We start from the raw sequence: 24,004 nt of genomic DNA on the forward strand, positions 1-24,004 counted from the left end.
TTTATTAACCAATAAAAGCAACACATATACAGAATAACATACCATATCACAAAATGATTATTAAAAATCTTTTAAATATTAGCTGTTGGTTTGCTGTAGATAGCTTTTATTATATTTAAGTATGACCCTTGTATCCCTAGTCTCTCCATGACTTTTATCATAAAGGGGTGTTGAATTTTGTTGAATGCTTTTTCAGCATCTAATGAAATGATCATATGGTTTTTTTCTTTCAGTCTATTTATATGGTGGATTACATTGATAGATTTGCGTATGTTGAACCAGCCCTGCATTTCTGGGATGAAGCCTACTTGATCATAGTGGATAATTTTTCTGATGTGTTCTTGAATTCGGTTTGCCAGTATTTTATTGAAAATTTTGTGTTGATATTCATGAGTGAGATAGGCCTGTAATTCTCTTTCTTGGTTGGGTCTTTGTGTCGTTTTGGTATCAGGGTAACTGTAGCTTCATAAAAGGAATTTGGCAATGACTTTTCTGTTTCTATATTGTGAAATACGTTAAGGAGTATAGGTATTAGCTCTTCTTGGAAGTTCTGGTAGAATTCTGCATTGAACCCATCTGGTCCTGGGCTTTTTTTGGAAGGGAGATTTTTGATAACAGTTTCTAGTTCTTCGCGACTAACAGGTCTATTTAGATCAGTCTTGGTTTAGCTTTGTTATATGGTACTTATCTAAAAAAAAATGTACATTTCTTTTGCATTTTCCAGTTTTGTGGCATACAGGCTTTTGTAGTAAGATCTAATGATTCTCTGAATTTCCTCTGTGTCTGTGGTTAGGTGCACCCACACACTGAGACAATGGGGATGTTCTATCGGGAACTCACCAAGGCCAGCTGGCCTGGGTCTGAAAAAGCCTGGGTTAAAACCGGTCTCGCTGAACATAGCGGACAATGAGGACTACTGAGACCCCAAGAACAATGGCAATGGGTTTTTGATCCTACTGCACCTATTGCTTTTGTGGGTGCCTAGGCAGTTTGGATGCTCACCTTACTAGACCTGGATGGAGGTGGGTGGTCCTCGGACTTCCCACAGGGCAGGGAACCCTGAGTGCTCTTTGAGCTAATGAGGGAGGGGGGCTTTATTGGGGGAGGGGGGGAAATGGGAGGCGGCGGTGGGGAAGAGACAGAAATCTTAAATAAATAAATAAATAAGAAAAAAATCCTTTAAATAAAAAATTAAAAAAACAAAGATAAGCAAAAAAAATGACAATTGAATGTAAACCATAGAATTAGGCAATAAGATTAGTTCTTCCATGTTCTGTACCTATTTCCAGTCTCCATGCTCAAACCCTGAGTTCCTGAATTTGCTTACATTTGTGATGGCCTGTGACATGCAACTATAAGTAAAATAACACTCCCCAGGTTTCTTTTGTTCATAACATAGCAATAGGGAAACAAATTGATATGTTAATGGATGTGTCTATCTACTTTATTTAGGTATATATTCATTTTATTATATTTTATTTTCGAGACAGGGTTTCTCTGTAGCTTTGGAGTCTGTCCTAGAACTAGCTCTAGTAGGCTAAGCTGGCGTTGAACTCAGAGAGATCCATCTGCTTCTGCCTCCCAAGTGCTGGGATTAAAACCATGTGCCACCACAGGGAAGGACACTTTTAATCTTTTTTGATATTTCTATACCACACACATAGGAGGCAAAGGTTTCCTTTTTTCTATATCTTCACCAACACTTGTTTCCTTTAGCTATTTTTTAAGACAATGTCATTGTTTTGGAGTATGTATCACACTACAGTTTTGGTCAACAGTCTACTGATTTTAACTGAGGATGGCCTTTTCCTCCACATACATTTTGATGTTTGTGTATTTTTTGAGAGATGTCTCTTTCAGTCAGTATTCACTTTTAACCAAGTTATTAGCTCCTGGTTTTCTTGCTTGCTGGTGGTTTGTACATATCTGCTTGATGTTGAAAGTAGAGTTGGCATGCATTTTTCCCAATGTAGTTTCTCTTTACTCTGTCATTCACTTTACTTTACTATGAAAAAGATTTATTGAACTCTATTTCCTAAATTTTTATAGAGGTTTTAATTATGTGTTTCATCAATGTTTTCTTCTAGTAATTTCAAAGTTTCATGTTTTGTATTTACGTGTTTATACAATGTCTTGATTTCTTCATATTAATTGTCCTAGAACAATTTAATAAAACATTATAGACAATCAGATGAAGGTACATATGTAAAACTCTGGACTATATATTATATTCAGTTGGTTTATGTGTGCAGATTTATCATACTTACCAATCTGAATATGTTGTAAATTGTATTGTCTTTATATGGACCCTAGGTAGTCAATGCAAAGCATCTTTTAAATGATTCAATTTTTTCATATTTGGCTGAGTATTTTTACATTTATGTTCATCAATGATATTGACCTGTAGCTTTCTCTTATGCTGTCTCCTTTATTTATTTGAACATCAGGATAATTCTTTCCCCTTTGGATGAGTTTATAATAAATTACTCCTTCAGAATATTCTTATATATCTTAATAATAATCAGTGTTTTTTTTCTTGAAAGATTTTATTGAAATCAGCAGTGAGCCTATCTGCTTTTCTGTTTAGGTTATGTTATTTGATGATTCAACAGTTAGGTAATTTAAAGCTATTATCACTGAAGATGATGAAACGCAACAAGACAAGAGACTTAAGTATAAGTATATGGTACTAAGCAGTATGCTACTTAAAACAGTCATAATGTAAACAGTTGGTTTGAGTAGCTAAGATGTAAAAACAAAATGGCGTTGTAGATTCATGTATGTGTAACAATCTTTAAAAATTGTTTGTGTTTCTGACAAATATTCTTTAGCTATGGTAAATCTATGGTAAAATCAGTGACTCTGGGTAGTGCTGCATCCATATAAAACATATTTGTGAAGTAATTCATTCTCCTTAAATGGAATGCTATTTGTTCTGTGCTGTTGATTTTAGATTAAAGGAAAAAATGAATGTTTTAAACTTTCCTAAATTACTAAAGAAAAAAGTCTTTGATAGTAGAAGTCAGGTGTTTCATTTCCTCTTGAAAATTGATCTGAGTTCACCGAAAATGGTTTCTAGGCTTGGAAAATTTAGATGAGGAAGGCAAAATCTTTGACTTTCATGTTCAACTCTCAAATATTGCATTTTAATGTAATTTTACTCTTACTTTAATGATATCAGCTTGATAATCGCATTTCTTTTTGCAAAAGAAAAGCCTTAGAGTGAAGGCAATAGCCTTTTAAAATAACAAGACACTCCATAAATCAATATAATAACCTTCAAAGGGAACTGAATTCACGGGATCAAAACATTGTGACCCACAAGATTGTTTTCTTTTTTCATCAACAAAAATGCATTTCATTCAGGTTGTTATGTTTTGGGGGCTCCATTAAATTCATTTTGTGTTCTACTGGCAACAGTTACACTCTGGAGACAAAAACATTGGCTTCTATTCTGTAACTGGAGTGGAGGCCATTTTCAGCTTTCAGCTTTTATCCTTTACTGCCACCCATCCTCTTCTCTGACATCTTTTGAAAAATGCACATTCTATGCAAGAAGGCTTTGGCAAACATTTCTATTTTTCAATCTGTTTGCAGGAGTCAGCAACGGCTGAATGCATGCTTCTAGAAAATACGTTCAATGACAAACAAGGTGTTCAATCGCTTTCTCAGCGATAGAGTTAAACTCCCTATTTTACATAAAATGTCTGTGGTTATAAGCAAACTATTATATACTAAATATTGATTATAACTATCAGAAGTGTTTAAGTTTAAAAGGAATAAAGGTTTAATACGTGAAAGAGGCGGAAATATACATTTAATTCAGTAGTAAAGATTTAGAAAGAAAAATATATTTGCTTGACATTATTTTAATGCGGAAGCTAATCATTTCTTTTCATACATATTATTTCATATGCATGTCTATTTTGTTTTATACACACTACAACTTATAAAAATTTCCTAATTTCTTACAAATATTCAATGAACTGAATTAATACCATCTAGGTAACTTTGATTTAGTGTACCACAGGAATTAGAATAACCTTAGCTAGTATTTTAATTGATTTAGAGTTTATCCTTCATAAAAACATATAATTTTTCTTCTCTAAATATTTATTAATATTTTACTTTCAAATTATTATAAAAAGTAGCAGGTTTATTTATGATGTTTTCAGGAACACTAAATTTTAATTGATTTCTACCTTTGCCTCATCCTGATCCTGTGTATCCCCAAACCACACCTCCAGTGTAGGAATCCACCTTAATATCTCCACGCCACTGACAATGACATGTGCTTCATTCCTCTCCTCACAGCTCCTTATCAATGCTTTGTTTCTGCCATTTCATACTTAAAATTGTGTTATATGTACATTTTCATTTAATATGTAATTGTTTATATACAGTATACACAGAATCACAGGTGTGGCCCATTTGTTATTGTTCAAAGAAAGTATGCTATGACTCTGGAAATAAATCTCTCTTAATCATATCTATGTCTTTGCAAACGTCTTGTTCATCCATGTTTTATAAGACTGGGCTATGATGTAGTAAAATCTTTCAAATGAATAATAGCACAGGAAAGAATTAATTTGGGGCAAGTTCACATTGTTACGAGCTATTTATTTGAGTGGTCCATTTTTTTAAAACTAGTGGAGAATTTTTTTTAATTAGTTTTTTGGGGGATAAGTTTCTAGACAGGGTTTATCTGTGTATCTTTGGCTGTCCTGGTACTTCCTCTGAAGACCAGGCTGGCCTCAAACTCGGAGATGTCCCTGTATGTGACTTCCTGAGTTCTAGGATGAAAGCATGCACCACCACCACCCAGCCCAATGTTTTTTCCTAATTACATAAAATATTGACATTTTCTATAACTGAAAATGCCTTTCAAAAATACTTAACTATATTTTACAAATATAGCTTATATTTAGTCAGAGAATAGCTTTGATAGCTAGATGACCTATGGTTACATAAATTAAAACTTTCCAAGTCTCAGCTAAAATTGTATATGGTGTTCCAATTTTTTTCTATTAGGTGCAATAAATAAAATTTTGCCACATTTATACTCATATTTTATGAAAAAATAAAATTAACCTTTATAGTAATGTTTCCATTAGAGCAGTATGATAAAGATTAGCATGGGAAAGAATAGAGTATGAAGTTAGTTTTTTTTGTTAACAGTGCTTTCGTTCCATTTTTTCTTTTGAAAGAAAGCTGCATGTCAATAAAATACATTTCCGATTTTGTACTTATCAGTTGGCAATAAGCAGTATCCATTGTCATCTCCAGAATGACTTCTTAATTGGTGATCTATCCCAAAAAATATTTAATGAATTTATAAATCATTTTAGAAGGCATTTACATGAAAGAATATGCAGGCAAAGATTATCCTCTGCATCTTTCCTTCCTATCAACGAAGATAAAACATGCTCAAAGCCCTTAGAGAAAAATATCCATCAATCCTGGGGTTGGGGGATGGAATGTGTGAGACACAATGAATAACTCAACTATACAACAACAGATTGTGAGAACAAGGTGAGGCCTCTGATTTTAACCATTCCCAAACAGTCCTGATGCCTGAGAAGTCACTTTCACATTCTGTGTAAAATCCTCTTTTCAGTTAGATTAAACTACATGTTTACAAAATATGGTTCTATTGTTTCTCACTTATAATGCATTTGTGGAAAGCATGCTTTAATTGTTCAGTGTATTCATTTTCTTAACCAGCAACTAAATTATGACTTCCCAGGCTGGTGACAACTAAAGGAAATAAAAGTCAAAGAATGGGGAAGAGTCATATGAAGTGCTGTCTTCTGGACATGCCATGACTATTGCACACATAACACACGCAAGATGTACACAAGATCAAGCATGTCAGTATTCCCAATGTCAGTAGGTGAGGAAATCATGATGCTTCACCTCTAGATGAGAAGCTCCTGGAAATTATGAGTCTCTACGTTGCTTATTGCTTACTACAAAAGAAGTTTCTCTGATCAAGGTCCAGAAAAGCACTGATCTACATACAAGCACACAATTCTGTGTATTTAGAAGACAGTTTGTGAACTCACCTTTTAACAAAACAAAACTGATAGATTTCACCCCAGGGCTTACAATCTCCTCATCCAACAGTTTTTGAACAGGTTTAGAATTTCAGGCATTAGGGGGCTGGAGAGATGGCTCAGTGGTTAAGAGCATTGCCTGCTCTTCCAAAGGTCCTGAGTTCAATTCCCAGCAACCACATGGTGGCTCACAGCCATCTGTAATGAGGTCTGGTGCCCTCTTCTGGCCTGCAGGCATATATGCAGAAAGAATTATATACATAATAAATAAATAAATATTTAAAAAAAAAGAATTTCAGGCATTAATTCCCTCTCTAAAGCTGACTTTAAGTCCCATCAGAAGACAATTGATCAAAACTATCAAACACACAGACACATCTTTCATGACAGATTGGTACAAAAGCAAGCAGAATCTATTATTGGATGAGTAAAATAATAACTTTTATCTATTGGTGACTCGTAAATTCTGGCATTTTAAACAGTAACTGTGGCCAGTAGGGGAAAGATTCTAGGTCAGTTCAGCTTCATTTATCTATGTGCTGGAATCAGTGTACGTTGTGTTTTCAGCAGCATGCCTTACCATCTAACAATGGTTGATAACTAAAAACAATGGGAATAAACTGTGTTGTATTTTTTGTATGTATGTTCTAGGGCCTAACTGATAAATAGCTCATAGGGTTGTATCCCACACATGTCATTGAGATTCTATTTAAAGCCTATGCCATCTAAGGGAAATATTGCCCACTCATTCAGGGCACCTCAATTCAACCTCCTTTTTTATAATTATATATTATTTAATGAGATTACAACATAATTGGTTTCAATAAAATGTTTTCATACATCATTACTTGTACATTAACACATTCTTCCATTCTTTTTCTCCTCCACACATTGCTTTCCCTAAGCAACTCTTTCTTATCCCATCTGCATGTTCTCAAATAACTAACAGCAGCTTCTCAAACAACTGATTTAGAGACAATATAAATTTAATTGCTCAGCCAGTAGCTCAGGTTTTTTACTAACTAACTCATACATTTAAATTAACCCATATTTCCTATCTATGCTTTCCCTCATGACTTATGGCTTAATACCTCATTTTCTACATATCCTGCCTCCTAGGCTGTTGGCTGGCAACTCCTCTGACTCCACCCTTCTTTTTCACAGAATCCTATCTCTGGCTCTTCCTCCTATACTCCCTGCCTGGCTACCGGCCTATCAGCTTTTATTAACCAATGAGAGTAATACATATTCACACTGTACAGAAGTATTATTCCACAGCAACTTCCAACCTTGATTTAACCTATAGGCCCCAGTGTCTGTCTTCCCTCCTACTTCTATATAATATGTATATTACCCTAAGGACTTTCTTTTTCTTTTCTCTACTGTGGGCCCTTTCTAGTTTCTTGATCTGTAAAGACACTCCAAATTACATACATAAATCTGAAAATTCTAAGATCAGATTCATATATAAAAAACAACTTGAGTCATTTCTCAATTTTATAATCATGCCTGTCAAAATGTTTGGTACTACTTTTTACATTATACTATAAACTATTTATTTAGGAAAGATTTAAGTATAGTAGCTACATATAGTATGAAAGCTGCTGAATTCTGTCCAAAAGCTTTTTGACTTTGCATTATAAGCTTCTTATGTACTCAGTGTTGTTACATCTTTAAACTTGAATAGCAGAGCTACATGGCTGGGCAACATTTTGAAATAGGAGTGTTTTTCATTTTTGAACTTTTTTAGAAAGTTAAGGGAAGCTGTATAATCTATCGGGTAATCACTGATTGAATAGGAAATAACAATCACCTGAGTGACTGACATTTTAGTTAGTCATCATTACAATAACCAGGAATTTCTTGTCAATTAAGGAGAAAAATGGAGAACTACCAATCAGGTTAAATTAGCAGCCACCCAACTTCCATCATTAAAAGCAGAAAAATCATTTATGTTCATCTGGTCTTATTTTTTTTAAGGCAGCACATGCTATGTTGTAGGTTTCATATGCATTCCATAACATCCAGTGAGAATTAGAAAAGATTTTGTAGTAAGTTGCCTTCTACATAAGCAAGATATATATTTAAGGAAAGAACTTACATATGGCATACAAACAGCACTAGGTAAGTGAAAAGTTTGACCTTGGAGAGATGACACATTTCCCAGGACATTGCTAAATGTTCTCAGGTAGCATTATTTATTTATTTGTTTGTTTGTTATCGGTTTATCTATTTATTTATGTGTGTATGTGAAACACATTTGTTCTCTGTGTATGTCAATGTGTCTATGTGTGTCATAGCATCTTTTAAAGATATGATTCTCATTCTATGGAGTTAGATTTCATTTTCTAATTTTAAAGAGGTTTGAAGAATCAAACTCAAGTGAGTAGGCTTATGAATGAAGTATCTGTAACTGCAAAACTATCCTGACACCCCCTTACCCCTTACCCACTGGGTAGTAGTGAAAAGAATATCCATACATTGGCATTTATGCTAAAAGCTAATCTGTTAATTCCTTATTCAAAGTACAGCATGCCACCTATGAGCATATCTGCATGGTGCTGGGCAGTCAGCACACATATTGATTATTTTGAAATAATCCTAGATATTGCCTTTTGTGTCCAAAATTTTGCTTGGTGAAGTACTTTTCAATCATAGGTGAGTATGGCTAAGAGTAAATATCATTGTTTCAGTAAGTGAAGTCATTAATAGTATACATATATCATAGCATTGCAGTGTCTTGTAGGTTTGGACAATAAACAATGGTATTCACATATGAATGAAGCTGCTATCTGAAGAAATTATTACTGAAACCTAAAGGCATAGTGGTACAAAGTATTTAAGAGACAATGCATATAAACTGTCAGAGAGAAAACTATTGGTTTCTATACTTTAAAAGTATTTACTGTATATCACAATGAATCAGTATTCATGGTTGGTTAATATATATATATATGTATATATATATATATATATATATATTCTGTATTTTATACTTTAACTCAATCCCAATCTCTGAATTTGTGACCTTGATGTCTTGTTTCCAAAAGTTTTACAGAATTTAAAGTTATTTTCTGGGCATCCTTAGCAACAATTTCCAGCAAAACCTTTCCTTCGTGATTTATGCTGTATTAAATGCTAGATCTTTTGTAATATATGTGCTATCAAACGGAAAAACAAAAGGTTGCCTTCAGAATTTCAAGGCCAGGCATGCAGCACTGACTATTCACTTGATATTTGCAAAGTGCTTTGACAATAACTGCAATTCATGTTATTTCGGCTCTTCCTATTTAATGACTTTTTCTGGAGAGAGTAGTGGATAAAAGGGCAAGTAAATGTTAAAAACATATGCATGCTTTACAAATTCTTGCAAAAGAGAGCAAAAGAATGAGTCAGCAGCCTACCAAGAAATCACATTTGAAACAATGAGTCAGAAAAATAACTAGGGCTATATAAAGTGACAAAAAGATGCTAGAGGTAATATATTACCTCAAAAATGAATTATAGTGTTGACTTTATGCATCCATTCATTCAGATTCTTTCCTGTGACAAATATATAAGATAACATCTTGGAAGAATCTGAAAATGTAGAAGCAAACATATAAGTCTATAAATTTAGCATTCCTTTCCACTACAAAAAACAAAGAATATGGCATTTAAAATCATGGCTTTGTCAGTATCTTCTTTTAAAGCCTCGTGTAATACTTCCTTTCTATTTTTCTCTGTCTCTCTCTATGTCTCCCCCTTCCTCACTCCCTCACTCCCCTCTCATGTGTGTGAGAGTTGATGTTTGTGAACATGCAAATGGGGTACTTTTTTCGTGAAAGCAGGCCCATGCCTATAATGGTATACATGTGGATATTGGAAAACAACTTCAGGTGTTGCCCTTGCTTTTACCTTGACAGGGTCTGTTTGTTGTTCTTTGTGCTACATGTGCCAAGCTATCTGGCCAAAGAATTTCTGGGATTTCTCCAGTTTCCAATGCCCATCTGGCCACAGGAACACAAGGATTATAGACACCTGCTACTGTGCCTGGCTTTACAGGGTCTCTGAGAAACTGAACTCAGGCCATTACACTTACATGGTACACTCTTTACCACTGAGCCATCTCACTAGTTTTTCAATGTTAATAACTCAGCTAACCAATTGAACATCAGTGAGGTTACGTTCTCTCTGTGGGATTTTTCTGTTCAAGCTATTGTGAGGAAATCAAAACATTTTGTGTGTTTTCATAACACTACTGGCTAGAAGTGTGCCACATTCTGAAATTATTTCTCTTCTATCTGACTCTTCTCCTATATCCCAGATCTCAGAAGTCAAACTATGTGCAATTGAAAAGACTTTGGCTGCCTATTCTTGCTTTCCCTTGTTGTATAATTTTACCTGGGGGAGAGCAGCAAGCATATATTCATCTCAGAGAGGACACTGATGATAAGACAAAGAAATGACCCCACTCCAGCCTATATTACAACGCAACCTAATGATTGTGTTGTCGTTAAATCTCTAACTATAGTAGAGGAGAGGGGCAGAAGGGACTCAACAATAACCCTGTGTTAGCTGGTTGATAGCATACAAAGCTTCATCTCTGGAGTTACCTGTATAGCCTTCCAGTGGTTCCCGCTCTAGTGATTCTTCTCCCCATTAATGATTAATGCTGATATACCCCTAGGGAGAAACTGCCTTGTGAATTTTCAGTGGATTCCTGAGTCTCCTCAGTTTTGTGTACTTCCTATGCCTTGTCTGTCTTGTTTCTCATCTGAATTTTCCTTAGCTTTGCAATTTGTTCCCTTCCCCACTTAAGAGGCAGTGATTCACCACAGAGGAAGTAGTTAGGTAACACCCTTTATGCTTCACAGGGATAATTCTCAATAAATCTTTCCTGGAATTAATATCATTTCTTAACCAACCTATTTATCATTCCTGAAAAGGAGCCTTGGGCAACAGACACTCTCTAAAACATTCTAAAATATAAACCATCCACAATCTTAAGCATGAAAATATCCTTAACTATCAACCAAATGGAAAACATTTTTAAGAATCTTCTTCTACTATGAATCCCTTTATACAACAGAGGACTCTCCCTACAGCTAAGTGGTAAACATCACATGACAGTTGCATGTTCATAATAAATATCATGTATTTTAATATGGCAGGGACCTTGCTTGATGTTCATGTGATGTAAGAAAAAAAGGGAAGAGCTGCCATTCAGAAAACTGTTCAAATATCTGCTTCTGAACACTTTGGCCCTTTCTAAATGTGTATTAAAATATATTCTGCACATGGTTGAACTTCCTTCCCTGATGTACATAAGCTCTGCCTAAGTTTGCTAGTCATTTTGCTTCTCCTTCTCCAAAGATTAAAAGTGCCTAGAAAACATTTCTTTCTTATGTTTATGTAATTTTAGATACAGTCAGTCATAAAGAGCTCAATTAATGTCAACTGAAAGATAAAAGGTAAACTGAAGTGACATGAAAAAGTTTTTCATTTCTTTTTTAAGATATGAAGGGGGTTAGTAGTAAGTTTGTTTCTATGAAAAGTGCAAAAAATATTTTAAGTGGTTAATTATAATTGTTTCTATGGAGATGCAATAAAGACAAGGAAATTCTTTCCTTGAATTTTGAGATTGTAAGTACGTTTATCCCTTCCTTTCCTCCCTCTGAAACTTTCCATATACCAGTTTTCTCACTTTTGTATTTATGTGTTCTTTTTAATTATTATTATATGCATATCTGTATATATATTTGCATATAATCCTATCTATAACCTGTCCCTTATGTATAATGTTACTTGTATTGATTTTTTTAGGGCTGAATATTTGGTACTGGACAACCTGAAAGAGTTATGTAAGCTTGGACTTTATTAGAAAAGATTTGATGTAGAAAGAGAATTTTAATTCCAATTTTACAGAATAAGATAAGTGATAAAGAATGCAGAAGACTTTTCAAGTTAAACAAGAAAATACTGCCTCATTTGCAAATGTCATGGGAAATAAGTAGGCCAGACATAGCAAGTCAAAAGATACCCATAAGAATTACACTAGAGTCCATAATTTAATCTTTATTTTGATGAGGATATTTAAATTCTCTTGGTGTCAGTTTCCCATTCATTTTATTCTTTGTCTGAGGATGTGAACTACCTAGATCAGACATTTCAGAATCCACACATCCAGGAAGAGGGAGATGGTAATCTCTTTTTGAAATTAGAATAGCTGATTCAATAATGATAATCAAAACGCTGAAGAGCTGATGTCAAATGGACCTCTCTGTACAGAATTCCCTCTGCAATGACTTTGAAAACAAGAGCCCTCTCTGTATGTGGCCTGCAAAGGACAAAGACACTTTTGGCAGCTTCCCACTACATTGTCAGTGTTTACAGTGCGGGTTACAAATTGGGGGATACAGGAAGAGCTTTACAGAAAAGAAGAAACACGAAACACGTTAGTTAGAACATAGTGGGATTTCTTTTCTTAAAGAGTTAAAAAAAAGATAAAATTAAGACATCAGCATTTTGAAAGTTTTAAAAACTGATATGGGTTTAAGGAGTGAACTAGTTAGCTGTGCCTTGAAAGATTCTATCCTAACCTAAGAGGAAATGATATTGTATAAAGGATAAATCTCATTAGCTGCAGATTGAGGAAAGTGATTGCAGCAATCCTCTTCCCTCATGCCGATGCATGTCCTCCCATCGGCTATAATTGAATTACTGTCCCCAATAGACGTTTGCTGGAAACTTTTCTATCAACATAGCTATATAATTGTATGACACAGGCTACAGAAACACTTAAAATTGCTAACAAAATTTATCTCATATTGTCAGAAAAATATTGCCAATATAATAGTATGTTCTCTCAATTCTATCATCTAAATGCAATTTTCTTCTTCAGATAGCCTTTTAATATTTCAGCTGTCACTATGATTCCTCTAGGTATCTCTTGAGGCAAAACTTACATCATAAGATTCTAATGCCACATGTACTGATGATTATCCATTACAATTAGATGTTTAAAATATACCCTTCAAAGTTAAGATAATCATACGGATATATTCTGATAAACATAGACTAAAGCAAAGTTATGGTCCTCAATATAATAACTTATTAACTTCTCTGTGTTCCAGCTTCCTTTGTAGGTCTGCTTAAAGAATTTAATTCCAATTTTACATACTCAGTCTGTATCGTATGGTAGTTTAGAATGTAAATAGGGCAAAATTGTGGGTGACTTTTCAGCCATGATCCATTTACCTGGATTCTTAGAGGTGAAATTTTTGTCAACTGGCTGGAGACCTTCATATTAATCCTTATCAGCTATAAGAATATTAGATTAGGTATCATCTTTGCAGTTCCCCGCAAAATTCAATTTTCTGGACAATTCAAGGCATATTGAGGACAAAATAAATTGAAGTAGAAGAAATCTAGAAACAATAGTAAGTTAGGATAACTCAATCTGTTGAGTTGGAGTTGGTATTGGTAGGTAAAATCATAACAGTACAGTAACACTACAATGAATTATTTTAAATATAGTTAGATCTGTTGCTAACAAAAAGAGATTAGTCATATGGGATGACTTGAATTTGGATGTTTACAACTTGACATTAAACTTTACAAGTATAATGAGGTCCTAAGGCAAAGCTGATTGGGAGAAGCATGGTGACATTATGAGTTTTGAAACCATAATAGCAGAAATAATTGTGAATTTCCAAGTATATATTTGCAATGGGAGAAAACTATAGTTTTCTTCAAGCACAGGTAAATGTTAGAAGTAGTTATTTGATGACTATTTGTGTGACTATTTGTATGACTGATTCATGGAAAAACAATCATTGAAGCAGGCTTAACAAAGGAACAAAATGTTCTAAGAGGCATAAATTATCAGTGCATGGATAGTAGATGTTGTATATCAGCCTACAGAGAACACTCAAAAGAAAATCTACATTAATAAATGAAAGAATTGGTTAAGGCCAGGAAATATAGACCTCATATTTCCAGTGTTCCTGTTAATGTAGTTGTTCAATACACAGTGTATATATTTCCTGTTCAGTTTCCTTGTGCTCTGTGGATTGAGAGAGGAAGTGGCCCTGTTCATCATTGACAATGACTCCAGCATTTGAATGGCTGGATTTGTTGGTGACACTGTCTCAGGGCCATATTCCTCCACTGTTTAGAACCTCCCACTTTAGAGTGCCATAGTGGATATGAAACCATAGGACTCCTTCTTGGTTCATGAGACCAAGAGCAAGAGAAATATTCTAAGTGTCCCATGGAAGAAAATATTTCACCAACTGGAAAGACTTAGAGGAAGATCAGGCACCACACTTTCTAAAATAAATGGCTAATGCTGCAACACCTCCTCCTTGGCTAGAAGCTATAATCTGCTCAATGGGCCAGTGATCATCATTGGCACTGGAAGATTCCAGTGTCCAGAGGTGCTCTACCAGCCCTCCTTCCTTGCCTTGAAGTCCTGTGGCATTCAGGAGATCACATTCCTGTGTGTGATGTGGACATTGAGAAGGACCTGTGTGCCACCATGGTGCTGTCTGGTAGCATCACTATGTATCCAGGCATTGGTGTCCAGATACAGAAAGTGACGTCAGCCATACCTCCCAGTAGGATGAAGATCAAGATCATTGCTACCCCAGAACTCAAATACTCTGTATGGATTGGAGACTCTTCCCTAGACTCCAACATCTAGAAGATGTAGATCAGCAAGCAGGATTCTGATAAGTCCAGCCCCTCCATAGTCTACTTCAGATGCTTCTAGATGGACTGAGCTAGTGCCAGGCATCAGCTTCATGATTTCATTATGAAGTACCAATTTTCCCTGGTAGACATACTTCATACTAACCTCCTGAATCTAAAGAATGCTACTTTCTGGAAGAAATATTTTAAAATAAATATCTTTTAACTCTTGGGTCTGATATCAGCACTGGGTCATACAATTTGTTGTGGATATTTGACTTTGTACTCAAGTTAACTGTTCAGTTGGTATATCTTTAATTCTCTGTGCATATAACCATGTACTACTGTCACTGTGGCTTATAATATGTTGTAGAAAAGAAATCCTCAGCCTGCTTGATCAGCATGAGAGCATCATAATGTGATATGTTCAGTCTGTTAACTGTTGAGTGTTCCCTGATTTCTCCAGGCATATAGGGGATCAAGTCCCAATTTGCACTTTCATCTTTCCATCTAACAGGGTGGAAAAGACCAAGTCTTAGGACTCAGTTTCTGTCCTGCTATTTTTCCTTTTGACCAAATTGGGTTGTTATTTGTATTGAATTCGGAACATTTGCATTAATATCTGTCAGTTTATTCCACCGTTTAAATTACACAAGAGTTTTATTTCTTCATTCCCAATGAAATGACAATTTCTAATTTTCTACCATTGAGTGATATATTTAGGCTCCAGCATCACATCACTGTGCAAAGAGAAATAAAATGTTTAGTCCTTTGTAAAAAAAAATAAAATAAAATTCACAAATCTATAAATAATATTACTACTAACATTGCTAGCATTTGGAGGAATGACCTAGTTTTATTAACCTTTTACTAGAAGTTTTTTATATTTTCGAAACTTTATCCTTAGAAGAATATATTATTTCTAATTATATTCTTTTAACTTAAAGGGTTATGCTTAAGATTTGAAGTGCTGTGGGGCTGGAGTGAAGACTCAACAGTTAAGAGCACTTGCTGTTCTTCTGAAAACATAGAAAGTATCAGGAGGGCATTCCAGGGGCTGAAATTCTCAAATTCATCAGCTTTAATTTTTTCGGAGCTTTTATGCCCAACATAAACAGGGAAGAAGGAAACAAAAGAGTTTATTAACACGATACAAAGGGTAATTCACACAGTCAACTCTGAGACATCAATTCATTAGCATTCTATGGTCTAGGTAGTGAAGGTGCTCTAGGTAACTAGGCAGAAGAGAGCACTTCCCTAGGTGACCTCACAGTTAAGAAGGAAGGAGTAGAAGTACATTAGCATATCCTGACCACCTGTCAGGATGGCATTGAGCTATCTCAATGTCAATTTCAAAAGAACCAAGCAATCACCTTCTGAGGTAGGACAGGCAGCTGTGTTGTCAAATCTCCAAACTCTCTGACTGTCAGACAAGGTGAAAATGGGTCTGCATTTCTCAGTCTCCACATTCTTCCAAAGAGCCCAGTTATCTATTACTACATGGTAGCTCACATAAAATATAAATAAACAAATAATTTTTAAAAAGATGTGTAGTATTGTGATATCTCCTATACTTAAATTAGGGCAATAGTTTAGAATTGTATTTTGAACACTGCATATTTTATATTATTTTTATTTTTTTTTTTTTTTTAGACTTTAAGTCCTGACTCAATTTAAGCAGTCCAGCTTTAGGCAGCTAAATTAATTGTGGTCATATCCTGGATTAGTCAGTATTTTTATATTCTTTTCTATGTCTTCATCCATTGTAATATTTCCTATCTCTATAAGCTATTTTCTGTAACCGAGGAAAGAACTGTCAGGAAGTCATGTAAGATGCAGGACACAGGTGAGCTCTAGAATCCTTGCCTAGCAGGTGTGGCAGCCTTGGCTAAGTACTCAGTACAACCCTTGCAAACAGAGTTAAAAAGAACAAGATTTTGCAAGATAGGATATAGTTACTGTTTAATTTTTTAATCCATCTTCAGGATTTGCAGTTGGTTATACAAAAAAATGTATGATTACGAAAATATGAATTTTGTGCTAAGACAAGAAAACATTGTATAGATACCAATTTTGTATCCTAATTCTTCTTTCCTGAACCTGTTCCCCAAAGGACTCTAGCATTCAGTATGTGACATGCTACTTTGACAATTCAGGGAAAAGACAATTGTATATGATTATTTTTTCCAATGTAATTTGTTGCTGAAACAGAAATACCAATGTAAAATGAATATATAATAAGAGATGCATGTATAGATTTAGTAAGCCATAAACAGTTGATTACTTTTTTGCATTGAAAATTAATCAGCACTGATATAAAATGACTATTTTAAAGAGATTGGTTTTAATGCATATTTAAATAGAAAATTTAAAAAGCATACAAAAATTCAATATTGATAAGTTTTTTCCTTCCATCTCATAAGTATACATGAAGATCCTTTACACCTTAAAATATTCTACTTTGTCACAATGAAATATTCTGCAATCGGTTTATCAAGGGTTGATGAGATAGCTCAGTGGTATGAGATAGCTGACCATAACCCTGACAATCTAAGTTCAAGTCCCGGAGCCCATGGTGAAACAATACAAGCAGCATACAAACGTTGTCTTCTGAGCCTCAACTTCTGCATCATGGGCACATTTACCTATTTGCCGACAATTATAAAACACATATCCACATACACACACACAGAAACAGTAAATGAAAATTTAACAATTAAAATTACATGTCAGTTTTATAAGTTTGTGAATTTTTTCCAAAAAATAAAGAAACAAGGCCATATGTAAACTCCTGAATAACAATTGGTAATTTTACTGTGAGTTCATATACTGGACAGAGAAATTTCACTGATGATAACATTCCCAAAAGATTATAAGAAATCGATATGATGTTTATACCCCTTACTACAAATATAATAATTCAGTGATTGAAGGCAAGTCTTAAAGTTGCTAGTCAAATTTCAAATGTTTTATCAAGATCCAACAGTCTGCAATTCATTTCAGATGGATAAAGTCCATGTTATAAACCATGCAACATACAGGAGAAGCACAGAGGTAGAAGCTGGCCTTTCATTTCTTCATCCACACACAGGAAGAGGAGAAAGGGACACACGCGCACGCACACACAGACACACACATACACATACACTGAGACATAAAGCAGGAAATGACAAGAAAGGTAAATGGGGCATATATATGTTCAAAATATAGTACACATGTATGAAATCGTCTCGGTATAAATAACAATCCTAAAATAAGATTGATTATCAAAACAACATTCAGTATTTCTCCTTGGACTAATGAAAGCTGTTCTGGAATAATGATGATGGATATATAATACTGTAAAGATAAGTAATGCCAAAAAGCTTCATTCCTAGAAATGGATAAAATGGAAAACTTAATCTATGTGAGTTTCATCACAGTCTTAAAGCAATAGGAAGTAGAAAGAGTCAAATAATAAGACTTCATTGTCAAAGGGGGTAGCTTTTCTGAGTCATGTTAACCCATAGTAGATGCAGTCTATTCTCTATACCCAAATACACACATGCTCTCTATATTTAGGAAGAAGTCCTTGGAACGAAGGCTATCTAATTTTGCCCCTTTTATAGAAAAGACCTGGATTCCCTTCCAATTCTCTTTTGTTCCCCTTGCTCTGGTGCCTTGACCTTTGCTCTTCATTGAATTAAGGTAACTAAGTTGTATTATTGGCTTAAATTGAGTATATTCTCTTGAAAGTTATTCCTGAAACAATGGAAAGGTTTACTTTAAGAAACAGATTACAGGCATCTAAATATAATTCCCTTTTGATATACATAAATAAATAAATAGCCCATAAACAATCAAAACCAATGACCACTTTGGGAATTTGGCCATTTCCTTTCTTTCCCACCAAACTGGGTCAGAATCCTTATGTCCCACCTTAATGAATTCAAAATCCTTCAGGTTCTCTAGCCTGCTCTCATAGGTGAAGATACTGGAATTGAGTCACCAAGGCAGAGAGAATCTTGGTACAGTTTTCTGGGGAAAAAAATGTAAGAGAGAGAATCAGTATGCAGAAATGGGTGACATCTTTAATTGAAAGAATGGTTACTCCTCCTCCAGAGTTATAATTCAATTGGTGACTGCATAGTCATCATGCCAGGGGTACCATTTGTAAGCATTTGTTGAGATGAGAAGACTACATGGGTACAGGATCCAAGGTCTCTTTGTCTGGATCTGAGGAGTACTATCTGCATCCAGGAGTTTGCACTCCATATGGAGAAAATTAATCAGATTTTAAGAATTTGTCATTTCCAATAGCTCCTAAAATCTTGCCTTAGAGATTCATGATCTTAACTGGTAACTTTGGGTAAATCTTTGGCCCATGAACTTTGAACAAAATGAAGAGAGAAAAAATGTCAGGCGCATGAGATCTCTCTGACTGGTGACTTCATCCGCACACAGAGAAGGCTCAGAAATTTTAGGATTAGGCAGAGTTGAAACAACTTTACCATAACTGTCCAGAGCATATATAATCCAAGGAAGACTACATAACTTGTTTTCTCTCTTTAAAATAATTTGGGGCTGAAGAGAGATAAATCCAAAAAGGCTGCATATGTGTGACAGCTTGGTCTCTTTGTAAGGCTCTGAGCAATGAGTTCAGAACCTGTCTTTAGCACTTACCTGGCTCTTGGAAACCTGTTCCACATACCAAATTACCTTATCCAGTCTTTACACAAGGAGGAGAGGAACTTGACCCAGCCATATCTTGATGAGCCATGCTTTGTGCAAGCCCCTGGGAGGCTTGCCCCTTTCTGAATGGAGAAGGAATGGAGGGGAAGAGGGTGAGTGCTAAATGGGAGGAGGGAGAGGAAGAAGGGGAACCTGCACAGTGTATAGAATGAAGGGAAAATGTTATTTAAAATATAGCTAGCTTTAGGTATGTCCTTGTGATCCCAGAGTTAAGAAGACGGTGACAAGCAGACACCTACAGTTTTCTGGTAGGCAACCTTGTCTATTTAGCAATTTGCAAGCCATTTAGAAACCTTGACTCAAAAAAGATACATGTCACTACCAGAAGCTTACCTCTGACATTCACATGCATGGGTATACAATTACACCCACCAGCACACACAAGTTGCCCTTGCACACATACATATACACTAACACACGCTCACACCATACTCAAATAAGATAAAAGCTAATATATCTCCTTAGCATAACTTCTGTTATTGAATTGTGGTGTGAATGTTTTCTAATATTTTTATTATTATAATTATTGAGCTCTACAATTTTTCTCTGCTCCCCTTTTTACTTCTCCCCTCCCCTTCAACCCTCTCCCAAGGTCCTATGCTACCAATTTACTCAGGAGATCTTGTCTTTTTCTACTTCCCATGTAGATTAGATCTCTGTATGCCTCTCTTAGGGTCCTCATTGTTGTCTGGGTTCTCTGGGATTGTGATTTGTGGGCTGGTTTTCTAGTATTTGTTATTAGCAAAATACCTAGTTGTTCAAATATTTAATATCGTGAATTGGGTGACATAGTCTTGAAAAGTTTCAAATGAGGAAATTGGATTACTTGTCCAGATATGCCTGCTTATTTGTAGTATTATACATGTGAAGAATGTATGACATGTGTTGGGTGTCTGTTTCAATATCTTCTTTAGGCAATGACACGGCAACAGAAGGCAACCATGTTGCAACTATTTAGAAAATTGTTAGTACTGATGAAAACATTCCTGGTAGCTGATAACATAATACTTGGGAGTCTGAGACACTAGCTACTGTTTGCTGTAATCATTGCAATGCTCCCACAGTAAGTCCAATCAGAATTCATGGCCCACTCCAAATTCTTAACTGTTATTTACTCTAAGTTTTATCTGTTGTCCCACAACACACTTGATGGATAAACCTAGTATTATTTATTTGTAATACAAATACAAATTTAATCATTTTATTTTCCTCTTCCTGAAATGTGCTAAGAGGCTTGTATGATTATCTCATTTTACTACATGTTCATTTTTATCCCTACACTGCATCTGATATTTAACCATCCTTGGTGCCCCCTAGTGGTGCAAAGATAACTTGCCTTCCAATGGCTCACACTTAAAATTGGTTATATTTTATAAGATGAGAACTCATTGACAAATTATTTTGAAAATTTATGAATATATTTTATTACCCAATGTCTTAAAAATAATGAAACAAAAATTTTATAGAGATATTTAAATTTTGTTGTGCCATTTGTATAGAATGGATAATCCCTAAAGTTCTATATCAACTTCTCTATTTATCCTCTATCATCTCTCATCCTCATATATATCATGCTCTCTATATATAATTATCTACATATATGCAAATATATGGAAAACTATATTACAAAGATTTTCTATAAAGAAAGAAGACATATTTTACATGCACAAACAATTCCATAATTATCTCAATATAAATACTTCCACCAAAATACTTTAAAGTACTTGGTCCTCAGCCATAGTTTCCTATTCTGTCATATTGATCAAGCTTCAATACTACATTAAATATTTAAATGAAGCCCATACTCAGTCTCTATCTTCTCCTTTATCCTGTGATTTTGATTGAATTGTAAAACAGAAATACAGAAACTAATTTGGCATAAAAAAGGTAATACTGGAAAATTTTTAGGGAAAATATAAGGTAGCAATGTGCTCTAGGAGGACACTTTTCTCCAGAAGGCTGTAACAGCATAGTTTAATAATTAATATAAACTGTACTTGAATAATCCAAGGCTATAAATGTAATTGCATGCCTGTTTAACAAAGTAAGAGAGTTAAACTTTAACATTCAGATTGATAAAATATATCGAAACAATGATACCAAAACCAAGCAGTAGATAGTAAAGATATTGGGTAAAGAATTGAAAACAAATTATTTATTATAAAATGCAGAGTACTTTCACAGAGGCCAATGATTCAAAAACCTTAGAATATATGTTTTATATGGAATTTACATGTCAATAAAAACCTCTAGAAGAGTATGTTCTACCATACAAACTTGACTTTCTTCAACCAAGTCAGAAATTGATTGATTCCAGTTCCTAGTTTCTAACATGTACACATTGAGCCTGTGTTCTGGTAGGCTGCTCATTCATTTCCTGACTGCCTGGAAGCTCAGACCTGAAATAACCACACCGAAACTTTATTAAATTAAACTACTGCTTGGCCTATTAGCTCTAGCTTCTTATTGGCTCACTTTTACATCTTACTTTAACCCATTTCAATTAGTCTGTATATCACTATGTGGTTGTGGCTTACATGCAAGGGAACATCTATTACATGCAAGGCACATCTATTTCTGGCCGTGGCTACATGGAGTTCCTGACTCCACCTCCTTTCTCCAAGCATTCAGTTTAGTTTTTCCTGCCTAGCTCTACTTTACCCTACCACAGGCAAAGTCAATTCCTTTATTCATTAAGCAATAAAAGCAACACACACAAAAGGACTTCCCACACCAAGCATGTGTGTAGTTAATAGAGTTGTTATCTTCCTTGACTGAACAGTGTACTGAAGTACCAGGAGATCTGTAAACAGAACATTCGAACTGTTTATCTCTTTGTTTGCCTTCTCTCTGTCTTTTTTAATGTTTTTTTTTTACCATTTTGTTGTGTTTTCTCTGAAATATATTACTTTTCATTCTTTACTCACAGCAGAAAAGAGTTGAAAAACACTTGAGAAAGAGACTGTCTAGTTGTTGCAACCTTCTTTTTCAACAAACAAAGATTACAGACAATGTATTTCTGCTCAGTTTTTATACTTATGTATGGTTTTTTACTTTTTTGTTCATTTCTTTTTGTAGTGGTCAATATATGACAATTTCATTTCCCCTTTTTCATTAATTAATTTTTTCACCTTTTTTTACATCCTGATTGCTGTTTTCCCTCCTTCCTCTTCTTACCTGTCCCCTCTTCTTTTCCGCCTTTTCCCCCTCCACCACCTTCCTTTTTCCTTTCCTGCCCCTGGCATTCACTCCACATCTGTCCTCTTTCTTTAATCAGAAAGAGTAAGACCTCCCATGGGCATCAACAAAGCATGGCACATCAAGTTACCAAGCTTCTCTTCATGCTTCAAGGCAAAGGCAAGACATGAGGAATAGGTTCACAAAAGCCAGATAAAGTACCAGGGACAGATTCTATCCCACTGCCATAAGCCTTACAAACAGAACAAGCTACACAACTATCACCTACATGCAGAAGGCCTAAGTCATTCCTGTGCAGGTTCCCTAGCTGTTCCCAGGATCCAGGGCAACTGTAAATGTGGGTTTCAAGGTCATGACCCTGACCACCCTGACTTGTGCAAGCTCTCTTTCCTTTGTTCCACAGGACTACCAGAGCTCAACCCAGTGCTTGTCTGTGGATCTCTGTGTCTCGTCTCCTTCCATCAGTTCTCTGACGAAGGCTCTCTGATAACAATTAGAGTAGTCTGTTGAGGACTTTTAAAAGAACACCAAAAACTGTAGACATGCCATAGCAATTAAGAGTACTTGCTGCTCTTGCAAAGGGCTAAATTCTCAGCATCCAAATGAATTCTCACAATCACTCCTGTGCTGCACATAGAGCCAGGCAAACACGCTCTTACATTTATTACTAATACAATAAATATATAATGATTGATTTTAGCCAACTTGTCATAATCTCTAACAAATTATTTGCGACTTAACATGATGTATCACAAAACTTATGTCTCAAAACAGAAAATTACAGATTTTATATTTACACATTCTAAAGAAGCCCTTTAACTAGGATAGTTACAAATATGCCTCAGTACTTTTGATAAACATTTCCAAACACTACTTATTGTATTCCAGTAGAATACATATGAGGTTGTAAGATTATAGTCAGAGAAATGGAAACAATAAAATAGGGATATTCTTAAAAGTTGTAGTCTGTGCCACACTAAATCCAAGGTGAATTCAAAATGAGTTTGAATTTAACAGGGTTTCAAGGCTGAAATTTTCTTGGAGTTAAGGGTAGAAATGTTTCTTCAGAGATATAGCACAAGCACAGAATTTCAGTACTCAAAAATAAAAGACGTGTCTGTGCTATCCCATGCAATTCAGACTTTAAATCGCAAGTGGAGAGTTAAATGGGAGAATAGTATTATTATCAGTGAATTTAGAATGGAAGACAATGAGGGAGAGACTATTGGTGGGGAAAAAAAATAAGGACAAGGTGGCCAGTTAGGTAAATGCTGTTTTAACCTGTAAGTTTATAAATGATAAAATACATAATGACAATGTTAAAATTAAATGAGAACTTTCTTATG

At 35.0% G+C, this 24,004-nt stretch overlaps 1 protein-coding gene across 2 annotated transcripts in view; it reads left to right on the top strand.

Annotated features, from left to right (window-relative positions):
- Positions 1-24,004, top strand: part of Cadm2 (cell adhesion molecule 2) — an 889,457-nt gene that overhangs the window by 336,284 nt on the left and 529,169 nt on the right. The window lies entirely within an intron of this gene.

Source organism: Alexandromys fortis, unplaced genomic scaffold, assembly GCF_014885135.2.
Source record: "Alexandromys fortis isolate MF-2015 unplaced genomic scaffold, M_Fortis_MF-2015_v1.1 scaffold_4, whole genome shotgun sequence".
Lineage (NCBI taxonomy): Eukaryota > Metazoa > Chordata > Mammalia > Rodentia > Cricetidae > Alexandromys > Alexandromys fortis.